Below are 23,661 nucleotides of genomic sequence, written 5' to 3'. Positions count from 1 at the left end.
ACACTGCTCAACAACTGATGTTGGTTTGTTTATATTCCTTCTAATTTAGTGATTCGGCCAAATAGACACATAGAATGAGTACCAGACTTGGAAATAAAACGCAAGTAGTGGGGTCAATCTGTTCAATGAAAACCCCTCAAAATGGTGTACCAGTATGGCCACAGTCCACTAACTGAAACAAGTAAAAGATAAAAAAATAATTTTTTTCAACTAAAAGTTCTAGTTGCTTTTCTGATAATTTTTCCACTTTAATAATTTGATGTTTACAAAAGGTGATCTCTGATCGAAGTTTCTCACTTGAAAGTGGTCTTCAAACTGTGAATTTAGAGTTTATTTTTTGCTTAAATAGAGAGTGTTTGATTACAAGCATACACATATACACATACAGGGGTTAGACAAAATAATGAAAACATCTAGCATCATAATTTTGAAATATCTATAAAACTGTCAAAAGCTTGTTTAGTTTTATGTTTTTTGATTTATTATTAGTGTTGCTTAATACGTTTTGCTAAAATTTCTGTTTCTTTTCAGATATCATCAGAAAAAGGTATTCAAAATTTATTAAAATGACAGAGCTATCAGACTTTCAAAGAGGTCAAATTGTTGGTGCTCATATGGCAGGCGCTAGAGTAACGAAAACAGTCGAAATGTTTGGTGTATCAAGAAGTATTGTCTTGAAAGTAATGACAGCCTTTGAGAAAGAGGGAAAAACCTCCTTGTCGAAACAAAACTCCGGAAGAAAACGAAAACTTTCAGATAGGGACTGTGAGACTCTTACGCGAAAGCATCACAAAAGTACAGCTCCCTAAATTACTGCAGGGCTTAATGACCACCCCCAGAACCCAGTTTCCACAAAAACTGTTCATCAGGAGTTGCACAAAGCCAGATTTCATGGGAGGACTGCAATCAGAAAACCACTATTTTCAAAAACAAACATTACAAAGCGTTTAGAGTGGAGTAAAAACCTACAGATTTGGTCCATAGAGCAGTGGAAGAATGTTATTTTCTCGGACAAGTCATCTTTTACCTTATTTCTGACCACTGGCTGAGTATACGTGTGGAAACAGCCAAAAGAAGCATTTGACCCAGACTGCCTTCTTCCAAATGTTAAACATGGAAGAGGATCTGTGATGATCTAGGGGGCTATATCTTGGAAATCTGCTGGCCCAATGGTTTCCCTTCATGGTAGAATTAATAGTCCAGACTATTTAAGCATTTTATCTGATCAAATTCATCCTATGGTTGCGGAACTGTCTCCAGAGGGAAACGCAATCTTTCAGGATGATAATGCCCTAATTTACACAGCTAAAGCTGTTACTGAACGGCATGAGGAACATTCTAATGAAGTTGAACATCTTATCTGGCCACCACAGTCCCCAGATCTCAATATTATTGAACATTTATGGTGCCTTTTTGAAAAACAAGTAAGGAGTCAATATCCTTTATCATCATCACTACAAGAACTGGAGACTGTTTTAGCTGAAGAATGGATGAAAATTCCTTTGGAAACAATTCAAACTTTGCACAAGTCCATACCTCGTAGAATTCAAGCTGTAATTACTGCCAAAAGTGGTCCTGCCCCATATTAAAATTAATTTGTTTGAAATTTTAAGGTGTTTCCATTATTTTGTCTAACCCCTGTACATAAGAACATATACAGACTTACACCCACATATACCCACACATAAACACAAGGGTAAATCCAGGGATCCAAGTGCAGGAAATCTGTAAGCTTCAAGCAGTCCATGGCAGGACTGCTTGAAGCTTACAGAAGAACAAAAAGTGGACAGTGTACAATAAGGAACAATGCAGTGAGTTAACCTGGAAATTCCAAGCAACAATGTAACCTTCATTTAATTAAGGTATTTTCAGCCTGATGATTAGCTAAGTTGAGCATCCCTCATTGAGTGATTATTACATCAAAGGATCACCTAGCGAAAAAAAATATGTAGCCTGGATTTTACCTTTTCCACTCCTTCAATTTAGGTGTGTGTGTGTGTGTGTTTGTGTCCCCTTGTCTTGACATCTTGTGGTAGTTGTAAATAAGAGTCACTTACATACAAGCAGTGTCATTCATTTCCAATCTTCCGCAAGAATATGTCTGGCCACGGTGAATTATTACCTTGCTTGCGAACAGGCAAGGGTTTACAACATGAAGGGCATCCAGCAGTAGAAAAATCTGCCCCAATAAACTCCATCCAATCCATGCCAGCATGGAAAAGAGGATAGTAAAACAGAGGTAATTAAGCTGATGTGTTGTTCTGATGAACCATAGAGTTTATATGCTATTTGAAGGCATTAGGAAAGGGCAAGTGCTATAGCAGAAGGTCTTTTTTTTTACAAAACAAGTATATTAAAAAATTCAAGATTACATATGGTCTTGGTTTACTAGAGCATGAATCACATTTTGGATTTTAGTAATCAATAGGAGAAGAGGCAAAAAAACAAAAAACCATTGAGAGTGATTTGATTGAGAGATCAGAGAAAGATATACACAGAAATGGGAAAGAAGGATGCACCTTTACCCAATAAAGTAAGATTAACCATTTTGAATTTATACATATGAATATCCATCCATCCACTCACGCATACATAAAAATGAACGTGTGTATGTGTGAGATATCTAATGATTGACATAGAAGTATAATTTTAAACTGCTACAAAAGAAAAGGTAATGCCTTAAAGAGAATCAACTATGGAGGAAACAAACAACTGGATCAGGTTATGAAGGTCATGCAGAGACTCATAGCACAAATGATTTGTGAGAGAGTAGATCTAGATGAGATGCAAATTGGTTTCATGCCTGGGAAAGGCACCACAGATGCAATATTCTGGGTGAGGCATCTGCAGAAGTACTTGGCTAATAACAAACTGGTGTTCCTGTTTGCTTTTTTTATAATCATGGAGTTGGAGAAAGTGTTTGATAGTTTCACCAATCATTTCTCCAGATAAGCTGTAAGGGTAATTACTAGTGTACATAGCTGAATTTGGTTAGATATATATCACCAGAAAGGTGGGGACTTAAATGATCAGAGTAATGAATTAAACAGCAAGTTGTCACCACTAACAGAGAAACACTTAAACAGTGGAATTATGAAGACAAAGTGTCTAATTAGTTCCCATTCATTTAATCTATTGTAAATGGCTAGGGTGACCGACATTGACAGGCCAAGGAACTGTAAGATTTATTGAATACATATACACTAGTGGGGTAGCAAGAAGACCAAGGGACAAAAAGACAGCAGTTTACTACTAAATACTTAATTCCTAGAAGTGTTGTTAATAGGAAGAAGAGAAACATAAAGAGAAAAAAAAGATAAAGATCAGACTTGAGAGGATGAGGACAAGTAAGTAGAATAAAGATACAAAATAAGGCCATAAGAATTATAGTTCAATATTAGATCATTTCCAACTGAAACTAAATAAATTTACTAATTTACTGCGGATGCAGCACGGAATTTTGTCAGTGAACAGGTTGCAGTCTCAAAGCAGCGAAAATATTTTGATAAATTAAATTTAAATGTTGAAGGGAATCTAACGGTTTTTGTGTTTTTAAATGGCTTATAAACACCTTCCATGCTGCAATTGTTTTTGTTTCAGCACACGATCTCAGATCATGTCACGTGCTATGCAAGTACATCTCTGTAATAAATTTTTAGTTATAGAGAAAATAATTTAAGCAGGATATATTATGATGTAGCAGACATTGTATATAGAAATACTTATGATAAAGCTGAAGTAATGCAAGTTTGCGAAATGGAATTTTCAAGAACAGTAGAAACAATAGATCAATAATTCATTATGCTTATTAATTAGATTAAATTTACGACAGAGAATTTCTTGTGCTTGCACCAAACACAGATTACAAGTGCCCATCCTCATTTTGTATGAAAGTGCAGTATGTATAACTGACTATGGAACCAAGTATACAACACGTGCTCTCTTTCAGATCCCTGATAGATCTAGCCAGAGAAGTGCTAAGAGCTTTCCTTTTATTATTAAAGGAATGTATATAATTATGTAATCTAAAGTTGATGCCAAAATGTTTTTACAGAAGATTTGAAGATAAGAGATGAATGACACTGCTTGTATGATAGTGACACCCATTTACGACTATCACAGGATGCCAAGAAGTCAGAAACACACACAATTTAGCTGATAATATAGCAGCTATTAACAATAAGAAATGAAGTAGCAAAAATGATATTTAATTATTCATGTAGTTGATACAACACTAGTTTCTCTGTAAATAATATATATCTAATATAAATGATATTAGTACTTTGGGGGTCACCTCCTAGCAATAACAATAATACTAATACTCTTCAGATAATAAATCTAACAGTATGTGCAAGTATAGAGATCGATACAAGTGCCTTTTAAATAATCACTGTCTGAGAAATAATTTAATGTATGTTTCATAAAAACACCTATCTCCTTGTACATTTTGTTATTCTGGATTCCACATGGAGTCATGACTGAGGTACTCATATATATATATATATATATATATATATATATATATATATATATATATATATATATATATATATATCGAACACGTTACAATGAAGTAGAGAAATTTGAAAAGACAACACGAAACCGGTTATTTCTCAAAATACAATGTTTATATACCAAAAAGATTTTCTAACATTTTTCTGACATAATTTAAATATATACTTTAACCATGTAACACAAGCCTTCTGTAGTTTTTTTCACTCTTATTATCTTATATATATATATATATATATATATATATATATATAGCACCCAATGAGAAAGGAGATTCCATTCCCAAATCAGGACTACAACCCAAAAAGGTTATGCCCTGTGTTTAGTGGGATATGAAGGGTGTCATCTGTCAAGAAGTGTTAAACTAAAAAGAAATGGTTAATGCAGAGTTGTGTCATCAGTTGGAAAACATTGCACAAAATATGGATGTTTTGCTTCATCCTCCTTGAACTATCCTGACTTTGTTCTATCTGACAATCATCTTTTCAAATCATTGCAACATTAGAAGGAAAACAGTTTATTAATGTGAAGAGACTAGAAATGATATTGGGTGTTTCTTTGTTTTGAAACCTGAAGAATTTCATACCCAAAGGAATAACAGTTTGCTAAATAGATGAGATTATGTTAGAGATAATGAGAGGAAATATCTTGATTAACTCTCTAGCATTTAAACTGGCTAAAATATTCTACCCGTTTCATGTTCAAACAGGCCAAATCTGGTCTTTCACACTTACCCTGCAATATTATTCCAAAATTAAACAATCACACCAATGAATTCTCAAAGCTACAAGGTAACACATGGCTAATTTTTATCAATGTGAATAAATAAGCATTACATTTGACGGAGAAATCTGAATGTTGAAGGGTTAAATATGTCAATGAAGACCAAAGAAGCATTCGTTTCTATATCATCTTGAAATATGACAGGAATTTCTTTCCAACCCAATACAATTCAACATAATGAACGATTAGTAACCTCAGAATAAGTCCTAAATGAACAAAGTACAAAAGACAGTGGCAAAGGAAAGTATGGAAAAGGAATCGTCTTTCTGTTAAACATAATTTTGGAAAGGTTCTCATATGACAAGGTGTAGGAATAGGTAAGAAACCTATAACATAAAGGACATGTAGTTTCTACAAGACTACTTGCTGAAAGCTAAGACCAGTTTCATGGCTGGAGCAATGTTTAAACCAGATAAAAAGTGACATGGTAGCACAATATTATTGTAGATAGAATACAAATCCTAAAAGACAAGCCTAGAAAGACTGGAAGAAAAAGAACAGCAAAGAACAGTAAGTAAACAACAAGTTTACACAACATAGAGAGAAGCTGAAAGCTGGTAGTTTGCCAATTTTCTTTGTGGAGAGGATCAGATGTTTGAGGTGTCCCAGATTGCAAAGTAGTATGTCAGAATTAATCAAGACACTGTTGGGGGAAAAGTATGTTCAAAAGACAGTGGTGCACTTACCCTCACTATTGACATGAGGCTTGGAAATGTTACTACAAGTTGGTACATGTTGAAATGCATGGAAGGAAAAGGAACTATCCCAACAATACTGCACAGAAGGACCAGTTAGTGAAGTGAACAATAATATGAACAAAATGGTCACTAAGAACATGACAACAGAGAAAACAGCAGATCTAGCAGGGATAGTCAATGAGATGCTAAAATATCTTGGCTTCTTGTCTTGCAACAGCATTCACCCAGGAGGGATTAAACCAGCTCCAATTGAGTTCACTATGTCATGAGTCAAGGCGGTTCAGGCATGTCCGTTGGCAGCCGATTCTGCAGCATGTTGAAGCTGTTCTAGGTTCCAGTGATGAATGCCAAAGACTTGAGGGCCAGAAATGAGCTCCGTATCGGCTTTGACTGTCATGAGCCTGTGTCTTCAATTGACCGCCTCTCCACCTATGCCAACCCAAAGGAGGATCTGGTGCTATCACCTTCCAGAAGAGTTTGTCATGAGGGCACCACAACAAGTGATCAAACCACTAGTCTCCTCGTCAGAGGAGTTCCCTCAAGAGGTGAGAGACCACAGTGAGCATAAAGTTGTCAGTATGAAATGCAGTCTGAGATAAAATATCTGGTGAAGTGGGGCTCAAGCTGGTTAAACAGTTATACAGGAAGGTACCCCAATAGCTGTGCAATAGTGTAATTATTTTAATGCAACTAATTAGGAATGTAATCAGCTTGAATCAGATAAGATGTTGTTTAGATTTATACCAGGTTGAAGTATTACTAATGCTAAGAGTAAACTTCTCTATCTAGCACTTTCATGGGATACCACAAACTGTAATCTAGTGGTCTTCAAGAAAATCAAATGTAGATGAAAGGCTTGTCAGAGCAATGAATACCATTCATAGAGAAGCAGTTAGTTAAGTGAGAGTTGGTAATGGAATCCGTGAAGATACAGGAAGATGTTCCTTAAAACTTGGCTCTCAGCATTTTCTTAGCCACAATAGAGAAGTTCAAAACCAGCTGTCCATGGGAACTCATCATCGTTTAATGTCTGTTCTCCATACTGGCATGGGCTGAACAATTTGAACAGAGCTGGTAAGGCCAAGGCTCACACTAGGCTCCATTGCCTGTTCTGGTATGGTTTCTATAGCTGGATGATTTTCCTAACACCGACCACTCCACAGAGTGTACTGGGTGCTTTTAACATGGCGCCAGCACTGTATATACAAATGTACTAGTACTCATAGAAGAATCAGTGGAAGATTTAGAGAAATTCCAGATGTGGAAATAAAACCTAGAATCAAGAGGCTTCCAAGTAAACTTAGAGAAGATTAAAGTTTTAGTGAGTAAGGAGAGAAGACAGGACTCTACTGCCTTCAAGGAAATGGCTAATTATTGATATACAGGAAATGGCTAAGTAGAAATTTCATATGGTGTAGTAGTATCTATGGGTGTGCAAGAGGTGTACTAGGATCACAGCCAGATGCCTAGGGGTAGCTAGTCAGTAAACCAGTAAAATAAATTCTTTCTACACACACACACACACATACATGCATATATGGAAGTGTACTTCTACATATAGATCATCATCATTTAATGTCTGTTGTCCATGCTGGCATGGGTTGGACGGTTTAACAAGAGCTGGCAAACTGGGGAGCTGCACCAGACTCCAGTCTGATTTGGCATGGTTGCCCTTCCTAACACCAATCCCATTACAGAGTGTGATGGGTGCTTTTACATGGTATCGCACAAGCATTTTCATGTGGCACCGGCACAAGTGCTTTTTACGTTACACAGGACTCTAGCAGGCTAATTTTCATCACCAGGGAGACTGGCCTTAACACTTCTGCTGTAGAGCACAGGTTTTCTTGAATACAGCAAGGCACCAGGCATTGCTTTCTAACCATGTTTTCAGGTTTGGTAGCACTGTGTGGCACCTTGCACAAGTGTCTTTTACCATACACTGGGTTGACCTGAGCCCTCTGTAAATAGATTTGGTAGACAAAAAAAAAATAGAGCAAGCCTGTCATATGTATACATCTGCTTACCTTGACATCCTCCTCACACCTCTAATTGCTACTACCACATCCCATTTTCACTTACCTTGACAGCCTCTTTGTAACCCCCACCCACATTGCTGTCCTTTCTCTCTCCCCACATCCATGACATCAAACATGCTCTGTTTTTCAATGCCTCATTCTCCCACCAGCTTCCTCTTGCCTCATTTTCTCCATGGATATCAATGCATTAGACACTGTCATCCCTAAAGATGAAATCTTCTGCACCTTCAAAATGTCCTTCACACCCTGCATCACAATTTATCCTCATTCCTCAATTATTTCTTCTTCACAGGCAAAATTCACAATTAAGTCATTGCAGTTGCTCTGGAAACAACAATAGTACCCAACTATGCCAGCTTATTTGTTAGTTACATCAAGTCTCAAATTGTTTCCCAGTTCACTGGTCCCACCCCAGAGCTGTATGGCCATTTTGCCTTGACTGTATCAGCACATCTCCCTCCTGCAAGGAGCGAAACTCTTCCATCACCTTCATCAACTCATTTCACACCTCTCTCCACGCAACTCCTCCAAATCTGATAGCTCCCTTCATTCCTTCAACATCACCATCTCCATTGACCATCTTATCTTCACCCTCTCCTTCCATCTTCTAGAAACCCACCAACTCCCATTCCTACTTTGACACCTCCTCTTCATACCCTACCCACACCAAGTGCTTCTATTCCAGTTCCTGCCTCTGGCACCTCTGCAGCTGTAACTATGACTTCAAAACCCAAGCTCAACACAATCCGTCCATTGACTTGACATGGTTACCCACCCTCTCCAATCCAAGCTGCCCCTTCCTGCATTGGTCATACCTCAGCCTTTACACCATGTCTGGAATCTTATCCATTGCATTCCTTTTCCTCTTACCTACCACTCTGCCCTTACAAAGTACCATCCTCTGCCTACAATCTGATGCTGCTTCTCTCATCCACTCATTTATGCCTTTAAGTGTGCTACAACCTCAGCCCCCCCTCTTCCATAGCTTCTCTTTCTCCCTACATCTTGTTCTTTCCTAAACCTCTTCCTTGCTTCTGTCACTGCTACCCTAACTGCTCTTTCCTTTCTAACACCACCATCCTCACTGGATCCAACTTCCATACCCTCCATATTAGAGACTCTTGTTGCCATATCTCTAGTAACCTGGAACAAATCAGCTACCAAAGGGTTAACAGGTTTGTGGAACACCTCACAGATATCTGACACTAGCAATGGCTCACCTGTCTCTTGATATTTCCATTCTGCCGACCATTCCACTCAATACCTTTGATTTTCTGCATGGCTACCCACCCTGATCCCATACCACTCACCTCCAGTGGGAACAGGAGCTCATTTTCTCTCTCCAAACTTTTATGCCCTTTGGTCCGGATTCTCTGCCTCAATTCTTCTTACTTTTTCTCTTCACCTGCTCCATCACTATATCATTCCTCCCCATTTCTCTCCCTCTTCCCTGATGCCCTCCACTCACATCTTTCCCCAGTACTGACACCACTTTCATATCAAAGCACATGCCCTCAACACACCAACACTGTTTCTACATACACACACACATATTTGCAAACACTTCATTTCTTCTACCATCTTATCCCCTATATCCCAGCACACTCACACATTCACCCACCAATTGTCTCCCTGAAACATACATAACATACCAACACCAACCACCAGCACTTTCACATGTTTCACACTTCTTTTCTCCATTTATACACGCATACATATATATACACACAAACTGGTATCAGGATGCACACCGCCCACACGCATTCCTCCTCACTTCACCAGTCCTGCTTTCCTTGACAGCTGTGTATTACACTTTCCTTCCCTCTCCACTTCCTGTTTACTACCACCAACTCTTTAGGTAACACACACACATTGTTTCAGCTACTACTTACCTCCCTTTTCTCTTCACTCTTCTTCTAAACAGATTTTTTTTATCCTTCAAACCCTACCAAATTGTTTCACACCATGCACCTTTAGCTAACCCTTTAATGTTTTGCATTGCTGCTCTTAATCATTCAACACAGCTACCTCTCCTCAGTGAAATTAACCAGAGTCTCCTCCTTGAGGATTTTACTAATTCCTTACCATCTTTTAGACACTCCATGAAATCACTCCAGACTTTTTACCAGTTTTGTAATTAAAAAAAAAGAAGTTTTTTTTATTACTCTTTTCTCCTCTTCCTAGAATACTTTTGCTTTTATTTCCTTGATAAAACATTTCACATTCATTCCATCTGTCACACCCTCTACATCACTCTTGGTTTCTCATTTGCTCCACCAAATATTTTTTTAACACTAGTTTCTCATAACCCTTTGGACACTCCATCAATCCTCTCCAGTGTCCTGTAATTCTTGAATGCTTTTTCTTAATTTATTCTTCAATCTCTCTTCCCTCACAGAGCTCCTACTTTTTCTTTCTTTTTTACTTGTTTCAGTTATCAGACTATAGCCATCTTGGGGCACCGCCTTGAAGAATATTTAGTCAAACAAATTGACACCAGTACTTATTTTGCTTCTTTTTTTTTAAAGCCTGGTACTTATTTTATCAGCTACTTTTGCCAAACTGCTAAGTTACGGGACATAAACGTACTGACACCAGTTGTCTGGAAGGAGACAAACACTGACACAAAACACACACACTCATAAATCTCTCTCTCTCTCTCTCTTTCTCACTATACATATATTTCAAAACCCAAGCTCATATATATATATGTGTGTGTAGAGAGAGAAAGAGAGAGAGAGAGAGAGAGAGAGAAAGAGAGAGAGAGAAAAAGAGAGAGAGAGTTAATAGTGAGGAATTATTAATCTGAGCAAAATACTTCATAAGCTCTGTGGCACACCAGGCTAACAATATTTAGATTAGTGAAGAACTCCAAGTATTCTTATGGCAGGGTCCAAGGTTATGGTTCATCACAATTCTATATTGTAAATTCATGGATGAGCCCCAGACAAACTGGTTTTTACACAGAGTGATACATAAGAAACAAGTTAAAAATAACAATCATTATATATTTTCCCTTTATTGGAGCCAATATATATTTATACACAATGGGCTTCTTTCAGTTTCCCTCTACCAAATTCACTCACAAGGCTTTGGTCAGTGGAAATGATACCTGGAACCCATGACCATATGTCTACAAAGCTAACTTCTTACCACAGCCACACTTGCACCTTTTGCTTATTTTACACCAATCCTTCTTTCTTCCATGTAAAACCATCTCACACTCAGATCCTTGCACATATCTGTCACCCCTTCCACATTCTTCTGACCTTCCCATCTGCCTCACTTTCACACCTGCTCTTACCATTTCACTTCCACAGTTTCTTCACACATACTTAATGATTACAGTCACTCCCCCCACACACACACACTAACCTACACCACTACACTTACACTTATCCCAAATAAACCACATACCCCACCCAATATACCTGCTTCCAGACACAAATACACTCCTATATTTACACATATACATCCACCCTCTACTCCCTTCTTAACTGCTCCCATATAAATTGTATGCCCATCTGTTTCCTGACCTCATGTTCATTATTTCTTCTCTCATTGACTATTCCTCTTTCCCACTCTCCCTATTCTTTTCTCTTTCATTTGATGAAGAACTAATATCTGAAACGTTACAACTTTCTCTTCCCATTAAAGCATTAAGCTAATACAATATTTCCTGCGTTTTTTTTTATTGTTCGTTGCATTTACACTATATATGTACGTATTCATGTGTGTGTGTGCTCTTGTCTTGACATCGCGTGATAGTCGTAAATGAGTGCCACCGTCATACAAGCAGTGTCTCTTATTTCCAATTTTCAATGGTGAAACATCCAGTCACGGGGAAATATTACCTTGCTTAGAAACACGTGAATATTGAAGAGAGGAATGACATCTGAGCGTCAAACATCCGTCTGACCCATGTAAGCATGGAAAATTGAAGAGGACATTAAAAACTATGATGATGGTGATATATATATATATATATATATATATATATATGTATGTGTGTGTGTGTGTGGATTAATAAAATAATGAGTACTCAATACAGGTCAATTATGGAGTAAGAATTTTTTTTTAAGTAAACGAATGATTCAATGCTTCGCTGATTTCCATCAGTTTCAGCTGGATGGATAATGGATAAAGTAAATCCATAACAGCAAACAGCTAAGAGAAAATACCTAAAAAAAAAAAAAAATTGTCCTACATCCCACACTGACAAAACTAATGGGAATTAAACAGTCTTAAAACATAAATTTGTAAAGCTCTTACAGACAAACGTTATATAAATTTACTTAAGAAGAAAAAACTAAAACCAGCAAACATAAAAAAAGGCATTTACTTATTCTGTGATAGAGTTTCTAGTTTTCCTAATCCCCTATAAAGTACTGACTCAGCTGTTCTCTTTGTCTAATTTATGCTCATGTCAACAACATTAACTGTTCCCAACAATTTAAAGTTGGTTCTTTAATACTGGAGTTAAATCTTTTAGAAACTGGTACATTAAATATGATTTGATTTAGATGTTTCATAGAGACATTAAAAAAAACCTTGTAGTTATATAAGTAATTTTATATTATTAATTCCTTTCATTCTATTTAATCTTTTAAAAAATCATGCACAAATGTCTCTTTAAAGAAGAAAAAAAACCTAATTTCGAGCTTTAGGCAACTCCAAATTAGATAAATACAATAAAAATAAAAACGAAAAAAAAAAAAAAAAAACGAAATCGCCAAACGTTTTTGAATTGTTAAAATAAAAGTGTCAATTTGAAATTTATCTATTGAAATAAATATAAATTGCTAATATGACAAACTTGAGATCAAAGCAAGTGGAACAATAATCAATGTTTGATAGCACCTGCACTCTTAATTTCACATGAATTAGCTGGTCAATGTGTTGCGCCGTCTATCAATTAATTGGAGTATATAATATTCACATGCACAAAAGATAATAGTCTTTAAAAAAAAACGATTAGTTAAACAATTAATGACATTTGAATAATAAAGCTATAATTCATAGCGAAGCGAGGTTTTGTATGACGATCTAGGTTATTTCCAACTTTGCTCTGAGACAAATTAATATAGCAGAATACTACTTATAAACTGAATTAGTATTAAAGATCGAGATATGAGGCTATTGATTGATTGATATAGCCATATTGTAACTAGCAACTAGGTATGACTTAATAAAAACAGATTATCGTGATGAACTGCGCCTATGAACAATCTGATCGATTGTTTATGACAATAAAAAAAGGCAATTACTACAAACAACGTTGAAGGGATTCGAGAAAAAATAATCCCATTTATTAAATAATAAAGATAAATTGAAAATCGGGAAAAATTGTCATTAAAGTTTGTATGCAAATCATATGCTGTGTTTATATTAGGACTTGATAAATTTCTTAGAATCTAAATAAGGTTTTTGGGGTTCGAAGTTATATCGATTTATATTATCACTGTACTGTCTATAAAGTTGGTAGATGGTATACTACTTTAAAATGTACATAAAAATGTCATAATTATGAAAATTAGAAAGAAAGGAAGTAGAAATTTATACAAAAATCAAATGAAATAACGAATTTGAAAATCACAATAAAATAAAGGCCAGCAAGAGATAATAAAACTATATTATTGTAGTGTTGCCTGAGAGAGAAGCTTTAATGACCAGGATCCAGGAAGAAAGTAGCACAAATCGAAATTTCCTCCAAAACTATAGTAAACAAACAGTTAAATCGTCATCCACATCGCCTCACTCTTACTAAATAGACACACGGCACATATTTATATTCTAAAGAGAATATATGGCAAAGAGACAGAGTGTAGTTTAAATTTAAAAAGAGAAAGCACAGTATCAAATGACTTGTGAAGAACAGTGGTAGTCGACTAAAATAAAGTTTATGCTGGTATAGTATTAATTTAGGGATGTAATGATGTTCTACAAATATAACTTTGACAATTATTTTTACTGGGGAAAAAAGAAACCTCTTTAAAATTATGCAATGTTTGAAAGTAGGTAATTATAAGAATGGCTTTAAAAATTATCTAAAATATCTTTTAAAATTATTTAAAAAATATGTGATGACCAGTTGTGGAAGTTTATGTTTAATATTAAGAAGTAAAGACATCATCGGCTTCAGAAAACACTTGGAAATAAATACATTTAGTAAAAGGAACCAGAGACGACGACAAGCATGTATGTTGTATGGAGACAGTGAAGAAGGGAAGAGGTTTTAGGTAGGTGAGCATGGACACACAGTATATAAACAGATGTTTTAGAGAAAAGAAAGAAAAAATTGCTCTTACCCGAAAAAATGCTATAATAAACTTATCCTCAACAAAGTTCCAGTGAGAAAGGTTATTTTGTCTTTGAGATTATTGTATTTGATAATAGTGTTAATTTTAAAAAGAAGGTAAACGATAGGGTTGAAAGATTCGCTGACGCTGTTGTCATCTTGTCCCAGGGCTAAAAGACGTTTCTCCAGACTGGAAGTATTAGCACTATCAGATGTGACACTCAGATCTTCGGTACAGATGTCCAAATCAATATTAAGAATTTGGTAAGAAACACTCATAGCAAAGATTATCCATGTGACAGGCTGATAAAGAAGAAAATAACAGAAACGATCAGCACTTGTAAAACCAATAACAGCTTCTCCCGCCTCCTGATCTTGTTGATGTCGCAGGTGTTGGTATTTCTCATTGGACTGCGTATACACAGACATCACGGTTTAGTAAAAAGGGGTGAGATGGTGCTTAGCACTGCAGTAAATGCTCGACCACTACAGTGTGACAGCAATTTGCCGAGTAGGTAGAGCAATAAAGCTTTGTAATGACAACGGAGATGGATGGTGACGCCATCTTGACTATTTTGATGTTATTCAATATTCCTCCGCCTCACCACAGCCTCGTTTTCAGCTGGTGCTTTCATTCATCTGTCCCTGTCCATATGAAACAGCTCCTCACTGACACACTCCTTCGAAATTAATATTATATATACTTTACTTTTAAACATCGGCCCTCATAGTAAATCCACGAATCTTATAAAAGAAAAACTAGACCATTTTTTTTTTTAAAGAAAAAATCCAGCCTCAATATTCATTACCCACTTTATATACGTTGTCACTTCACTTTTACATCGGTGACCTGAAAAATTATTAAATTTTGCTTAACTCAGCACTACTGTTTTTCAAATGTGTTTTAATATATATTTATCACACACCAACCCATTCGTAATTTTTATTTTACTAGAACATTAAAAAGAAAACACACACAAAACCATGATGTTTAATTAATTTATTTTAATTTATCTTTTTATAAAATAAGTTTTCTAAATTTAAGTCAGTTTCTCTTCTTGCCAAAACTGCTACATTTTTCCAAGACTGGATGTTTTACTATTATGTCCCTTTGGTTATTCAGAAAAAAATCATCCGTGATGGAATAATATCGTAAGAAATGCTAAATATTCATTATTATTTTCATCTTCAAGCCATACTTTAAACTTCTATTGTTACAAACCATTAGTCGCGCCCGAAACTTTTTACGCCAGGTGTAAAATAAGCAGTTCGGAAACTTGTTAAACTTACAGGTGTCATGAGTACATTCTCTGATTTATATATAAATTTCAAATAGATGAAATGAAATTTTGACTCCCTAATTTTTTCCTTAATTTAGAAGTTTCAAACTTTGTTAATATTCCTGCAATTACTGTTCTTTATGCTCTGAGTTCAAACCCCCGCCGTTGTCAACTCTGATTTAATTGCCTACACCCACACTTCAAATTTAAGACCTTTTGCCGTTGTCAAAAATCAATATTTCTATAATTGAATGGTTACCGGACAGAGAATAGAACAGAGTTTATATCCACGCAATTTTTTTTTTACACATTCGTTGTAAAAAGCTTGCTTCTCAACAACATGGTCACGAGTTCAGTTCCACTGCGTGGCACCTTGGGCGAGTGTCTTCTGCTATAGCCCCTGGGCAACCCAAGGACTTATGAATGGGTTTGGTGAACGAAAGATGAAAGAAATCCGTCACGCGCGCCTGTGATTTTTTTTTTTTGTGTGATTTTAAGCTCTTGAGAGAGTTCAAGCTGGTTGCTAACAAAGCAATAAGACCTTCTGAGTTAAGAGAGTTCCCAGTGTTTGTAAATATATGGTTGACTTGGTTGAACTGTTGATGCATACAGCCAATTGTGAGCATCTATTCACAGAAAATTTCGGAGTATTTTTGGAATGTCTTACAAATCTTCACTGTGTCACTAATATGTTGGATTCTCCAAATCCAACATATTATTTCTAGATTTTTGTGCAAATTTGTTGGTACATAACGTAATGCACCTATATATATATATATATATATATACACACACACACACACACACACACACACACACACACACTTCTAATGCACTTCTGTTTACATACATACATACACACACACATACATACATGTGTCTGTTACTTGCTCGTTGCCTTGACAATGCGTGATGTCTGGCCATGGGAAATATTACCTTGCCTGGAAACAGGTGAAGGTTGGTGATAGGAAAGGCATCTAGCCATAGGTAATCTACCTCATCAAAATTTCGTTCAACCCACATGAGCACAGAAACGTGGGCAATAATCTGATGATGATGATGATGATGGTGGTGGTGGTGGTAGTGGTGGTTCACTCTAGGAGAAAATAGCGACCACTATGTCTTTCAAGTAAATGCATATTTTATTGGGTCATTTTCTGGTTTGGTGAACGAAATCCGGTGTGAATGTCATGGTGAATGAACGACTGAAACTTTGAAGTGTTACAAAAAAAAAAAGAAAAGAAAAAAAGAATTATTGGATTTAGTTTTATCTCAAATTCAAAACCAATTTGGATTGCAGTTTTCTTTTATGTATGAGACCAATAAATTAATTACATTCATTCCACTGCTTTATTGAGTCTTCCTTCTATAAAATCTTGTTTGCTTTTAAACCAATATTTGAAATTTGAGGCAGTCTCTTTCAGTCCCCATAAAACATTGCTAAACATAGCCACAGGCATAGCTGTGTAGATTAGAAGCTCCCTTTGCAACCATGTAGTTTCAGATAATCATTATTATCATTATTATTATTATTATTATTATTGTCACACAGTATCCAATATTGTGATGTTGCTGATTGAAGATATTGTGTCTACCGGGGGTTTGTACTGTCTGTCAAGTCACAAGGACCCCAGACAGACAGTATGCATACAGTTCCAAGTAATGCCAATTTTTACAATGCACCTAGATTGTAAGGTATTTCTTAAATTTCCAGATGTTTCTCCAGGCTGGATGGTATTGAACCCAATGCTCTGATGACACTAGGGATAACCTTTATGTTTGACTCTCGTAGCTGCCACATCTTGGCAATCTCAATTCTCAGGTCTCCATATTTATCAATCTTTACTCTTTCTTTCATGATGATGTGTTGATATCCTGGCACTACCACGTCAATTATTAGGCATTCTTGTTTGTCCCTCCTAAAGGTTACTATATCCAGCCTTTGGTGCTCTAACTCCTTGTCTGTCTAGAAATCAAAGTCCCAGAGGGCTTTTGCCTTTCCCTTTTCATCCATTACCTTTTCCAGTGTATGTTGGTACCAAGCACCTGTTATCTCATATCCATACTTCCGGTATAGTAGCCAGTGAAGGTTTTGGGCTACCTTGTTGTGTCTGTACTTGCACTCTTTCTGCGCAAGACTTTCACAAGCACTAACAATGTGAGCCACGCTTTCAACCCTCTTCCCATACATTCTTGTGTGGTATATATCCCTTTTCACTGAGTTGGTGTTCAATGCCTGATGCTAGGAAGTGATGATTAGGCTTTCAGTCTTCTTTTTTAGGTTACCCTTGCTGAGCCACCTCCATGATGCTTCATCATCATCATCATCATCATCGTTTAATCCGCTTTCCATGCTAGCATGGGTTGGACGATTTGACTGAGGACTGGTGAAACCAGATGGCCACACCAGGCGCCAATCTGATTTGGCAGAGTTTCTACAGCTGGATGCCCTTCCTAACACCAACCACTCTGAGAGTGTAGTGGGTGCTTTTACGTGCCACCAGCATGAAGGCCAGTCAGGAGGTACTGGCAACGGCCATGCTTGAAATGGTGTATTTTACGTTCCACCTGCACAGGAGCCAGTCCAGCTGCACTGTCAACGATCACGCTTGGACGGTGCTCTTAGTGCTCCACTGATACAGGTGTCATCACGATTTCGCTTCCTTATTATTATTATTATTATTATTATTATTAATAAGGTGGTGAGCTGGCAGAATTGTTAGCATACTGGAGGAAATGCTTAGCGGTATTTCACCCATCTCTCTGTTCAAATTCCACCGAGGTCGACTTTGCTTTCATCCTTTCGGGGTCAATAAAACAAGTACCAGTTGAACACTAGGGTCAATGGAATCGATTCATCCCCTCCTCCAAAATAGCTGCCCTTGTGACAAAATTTGAAACCATTATTAATGGAAACATCATTAGAAGACAATTTCTTGTATAAAAAAAAAAAACTATATTTGGCTGCAATTTGAACCCGCATCCTGCTTAAATTAAAATCATCTCTTATGTCACAATCGTTAGCAGTTCTACATTAATCAATTCATCTATTAAAATTGACACTTTGCTACTGACACGAAAGGAAGAAGGAATTTAAAAGTGCAAGCGATGTTGTTTGCATGAGATTGGCAGAGAGATAAAAAATTAAAAAAAGAAGGAAATGGGGAAAGTGTGTGAGAAAAAGAGAGAGAAAGAGGGTGTGAGTGAGAGGAGAGAAATTTAGTATGAAGTGGTAAAGAGTGTGATGTGCTGAAAAAAGAGAGAACAGTACTATATATATATATATATATATATATATATATATTGACCACTAGCCCCAAAAGTTTTTTTATTCTCTCTCTGTTTATTTCCTCATGTTCCTTTCTGTTGAAGAGTGTAGGCTTGAAACATAAAAGACTTTCTCACCTTAACAAGCGTTAAACTAATATACCTGTTTGTTATTTATACACCTGTCTTCATCTTTTGTTTTTCTGTAAATTTCAACTATATATATATATATATATATATATATATATATCGAGTTAAATTCGACGACTGGCACCCATGCCAACATCGTCTCCTTCATTGGACACGAAACTCAGCTTGCGAAGACTTATTGGGGCAAGCGAAAGCGAAATCGTGATGGCACCTGTGCCCAGCGTCGCCTTTCTGACATTTGTGCCCACGGCATGTGTAAGGACTTTCGAGTGAGATCGTTGCAAGTGCCCCTGGACTGGCTCTTGTGCGGGTGGCACATAAAATACACCATTTTGAGCGTGGCCATTGCCAGTACTGCCTGACTGGCCTTTGTGCCAGTGACACGTAAAAGCATCCACTACACTCTGAGTGGTTGGCATTAGGAAGGGCATCCTGGTGTAGCCATCTGGTTTCACCAGTCCTCAGTGAAATCATCCAACCCATGCTAGCATGGAAAGTGGACATTAAATGACGATGATGATGATGTAAATGTATATATGTATATATATATATATATATATATATATATAATTATTACAATTAAAAGGGTAAAGGTTTATCAATTTATTAATTTATTAATAAATTAACAATTAATAATTTTTACCAATGTGGTGAAGCAACTGTTTGCTGATCCCTTAATTATGTTTATAAATGTATAAGAACTTTTAAATAAGTTCTCCACCGATAATGGTGTTTACATACCGAAGGGCTTGGTAAAAATTATATATATATATATATATATATATATATATATATATATATATATATATATGTATGTATGTATATATACATACACACACACATGATGGGGTTCTATCAGTTACTGTCTACCAAATTCACTCACAAGGCTTTGGTCAACCTGAAGTTATAGTAGAAGACACTTGCCCAAGGTGTTACACAGTAGGACTGAACCTGGAACCATGTGTTTGAGAAGCAAACTTCTTACCACATAGTCATGTCTGTGCCTCTTTCTCTCTCTCTCTATGTATATATATTTATATATATACATATGTATATTCTTAAGCTCCAGGCTGGAGCTTAACTATGGTCTATCCACAGCACTTACTCAGCATTACCTGAAACCTCTGGGTCTAATTGACACCACTTTCACTCATAACCTATGTATATTTTTATTAATATTTAGCAGAAGTAACAGAGTGACTCAGGGTGTTTTTATTTCTTTATTGCCCACAAGGGGCTAAACATAGAGGGGACAAACAAGGACAGATAAAGGGATTAAGTTGATTACATCGACCCCAGTGTGTAACTGGTACTTAATTTATCAACCCTGAAAGGATGAAAGGCGAAGTCGACCTCGGCGGAATTTGAACTCAGAACGTAATGGCAGACGAAATACCACTAAACATTTTGCCCGATGTGCTAACGTTTCTGCCAGCTCGCTGCCTTTTTTGCTCTTCTACCACACTTTAACCTCTCATCACCCAGCATAAAGCCCCCACCCACTGCCCTCAATACTACCTCTCCACTCAGTTGAAGGGGTCTTGTCTTGCTAGTTACTTGGTGACCTCACTAGTGCCAGTGTCACTTAAAGAAGCACCCAGTAAACTCTGTAAAGTGGTTTGCACTACGAAAGGTATTTAGCTGAAGACCTGGGCTGAGGTGGTGAGGCAAGACCTTCGTACATTGGGCCTCACCGAGGCGATGACTACGGACCGAGACCTTTGGAAATGGGCTGTGCGTGAGAAGACCCGGCAAGCCAAGTAAGATCGTTGCCAGTGCCCCTGGATTGGTTCTTGTGCGGGTGGCACATGAGATGCACCATTTTGAGCGTGGCCGTTGCCAGTACCGCCTGACTGGCTCCTGTAGGATTTTCGAGCGAGATCGTTGCCAGTGCCCCTGGACTGGCTTGTGCGGGTGGCACATAAAAGACACCATTTCGAGCGTGGCCGTTTTCGTGCGGGTGACACGTAAAAGCACCCACTACACTCTCTGAGTGGTTGGCGTTAGGAAGGGCATCCAGCTGTAGAAACTCTGCCAAATCGGACTGGAGCCTGGTGTTGCCATCCGGTTTCACCAGTCCTCAGTCAAATCGTCCAACCCATGCTAGCATGGAAAGCGGACGTTAAACGATGATGAAACCATGCCAAAGCACGCATCGGAGCTCATTGCAGTGGTCCGGATTGTTGAACCAGCCAAATCATGCTAGCATGGAACACAAACTTTAAATGATAATGGTAATGATGATTACGATGATGATAATGAGGAGGGGGAGAGGGAAGAGGATGGTGGTGGTGGTGGTGGTGGTGGTGACAACAATGACAATGATGTTGTAACAGCTTGAGTCAGATGAACTCCATTACAAATCCTAACAGAAATGTTATGATTTATACAGAATGTGGGACATGTAATGATTTCAATTGAGTGTATGCAGCAGAATCCACCAAACAAGTTGATTTATATTAGTTGCACAATAAAAAAAAAAAAAAGGGATTAAATGAAGAATTTAATGGGATCTGTTATGATGCCAGGTACAATGACACTGTTTCTATGAAACTTGCTGAGTATTTTACATCAGACAGTAACATTGAGAAAAACCTGAAAGTACACATTCTCAGAAAATATTGCGATTCCACAGAACTTACAGTCATCAAAATTCATGAAGATAGATATATTTCTGAGCTGCATGTGGAGGCATAATGGTCCAGTGGTTAGGGCAGTGGACTCATGGTTTCAATTCCCAGACTAGGCATTGTGAGTGTTTATTGAGCAAAAACACCTAAAGCTCCATGAAGCTCCAGCAGGTAGCTTCACTACTGTTTGGTAGTGTGTAGAGGCAGCCAATGGTCAGTTGGTCATGTGGTGTTCATACAGCAACGATGTAGGCTGGTGTCTTGTGGAGATGAAAGTGGAGACTGGCTGGTGGCAGATACATTGTTGTCAGAGATGAGTTGTGTGTGGTCAATGGTGTGTGCCAAAGACCTAAAGCAGTCAAGAACTGCTGTTCTTATAGAGATCAGGAGGCTCCCAGGGCTGGTGATTAATTTCTCGTGTAAGGCAAAACAAACTGTTGCGCCAAACGTGATTGGACAGCTGGAAACTGACCAATACGAACAATAAGTTTGGCTAATCACAAGGTCATGTGATCTGCTGGAATGAAAAGGCCCGTGGAGCCAATATCCAGGTATTTAAGCCTAAACAACTCAAAACGAAAACATCTCACACATAATGACAGTATAAATCACTTCTGCCACAACTTCATCTTATATTGCTCTGTGATCACTTCAACACCTGACATGTGATATACCGTGCACCTGTATGGGAAACGTCAGTTTGATGAAGAGAATGAGCTAATGTACAGCACATACATTTGATCACTATAAATAAATCACCTGTGCAGGTCGTTCAGCAAAAGCTGAACGCTCATATGTTGTCTTTGACAGGTGAGTCCATTATTATAATTATTATTATTATTATTATCATTAAGGTAGCAAGCTGGCAGAATTGTTAGCATGCTGGGCAAAATGCTTAGCAGAATTTCCTCCCTCTTCACATTCTGAATTCAAATTCTGCCTTGGTCCTTTCATTCTTTCAGGGTCAATAAAATAGGCACCAGTTGAGCACTGGGGTGAATGTAATCGACTAGCCTCCTCCTCTGAAATTGGTGGCCTTGTGTCAAAATTTGAAACAATGATTATTATTATTATTATTATTATTAGTTCGAAGTCAATGAAATAAGTATCTGTTGAGTACTGGGGTCGATGTAATCAACTTACCCAGTGTGAATAAATAAGTAATACATTTGAAAGAGTAATCTGAATGCTAAAGGGTTAATATGAAGAACAAATGGATTAACAACCCACTGCTATTGACAACCTACTACCAATATAATATAAATATAATACAAATATATTATATAATTATATAAATATAATATAAATATATTATATAATATAAATATATATTGAGAACCTACTACCAATATAATATAAAAATAAGGACTCCAAAAGTCAATCGAAACACATACAAGTTCTGAAGCTAGTAAAAAAAAAAAGAAACAAATCCTTAAGTAAAAGAGAACAAAGAAAATGTTATGAGCTTGTGTGCTTTATGCCAAGATTTAACAACAGCAAAAAATAACCAAAAAGAAACAAAACCCTAAACCTCTCAGTTATGAATTGAAAACCAAGCATTTAAAACAGTGGTTCTTAACCATGTTTTAACCTATAGACCCCTTTGATTCCTATTTTCATTTACTGAACTCTCAATAGCCATTCGATGTTTTAAAAAATCCTATTATATTTTTATGATTAAATATTAGGAATTGTAGAAAGATAATTATTAAAATATTTTGTGTATTGTAGAAATATAACCAATGTTTTGAAGATAAATTTTAACAACAGAATCTTATATGGACTTCCACCAGGGTCATACAGACCCCCAAGGGTCATATGGACCCTCAAGAGTTATATGTACTCCCCCCACCCAAAGGTCAGAGAAGGTTGAGAACCACTGGTTTAAAAAGAAAAAAAAAATGTATACTCATTGACAAAACAGCACATTGGTGTAGCAAAGAATATTTTGAGGGCAGTTTTCAAAAAGAAAGAAAAAGTGAAATATAAACAAACAACTGCTGG

The 23,661-nt window shown here is 37.0% G+C and overlaps 1 protein-coding gene across 3 annotated transcripts in view; it reads right to left on the bottom strand.

The window, feature by feature from the left end:
• LOC106873874 (uncharacterized) overlaps positions 1–14,917 on the bottom strand; it is a 43,288-nt gene extending 28,371 nt beyond the window's left edge. For all 3 annotated transcript variants that reach the window (XM_089338379.1, XM_014921391.3, XM_089338380.1), the window contains exon 1: positions 14,341–14,917. The gene's annotated coding sequence lies outside the window, so the exon portion shown is untranslated. The remainder of the gene's footprint in view (positions 1–14,340) is intronic.
• Between the last annotated feature and the right edge of the window lie 8,744 nt (positions 14,918–23,661).

This window comes from Octopus bimaculoides, chromosome 20, assembly GCF_046866305.1.
Source record: "Octopus bimaculoides isolate indiv1 chromosome 20, ASM4686630v1, whole genome shotgun sequence".
Taxonomy (NCBI): domain Eukaryota; kingdom Metazoa; phylum Mollusca; class Cephalopoda; order Octopoda; family Octopodidae; genus Octopus; species Octopus bimaculoides.
Note: the sequence above shows the minus strand (reverse complement) of the source record. Positions and strands in the feature narration are given on the sequence as shown.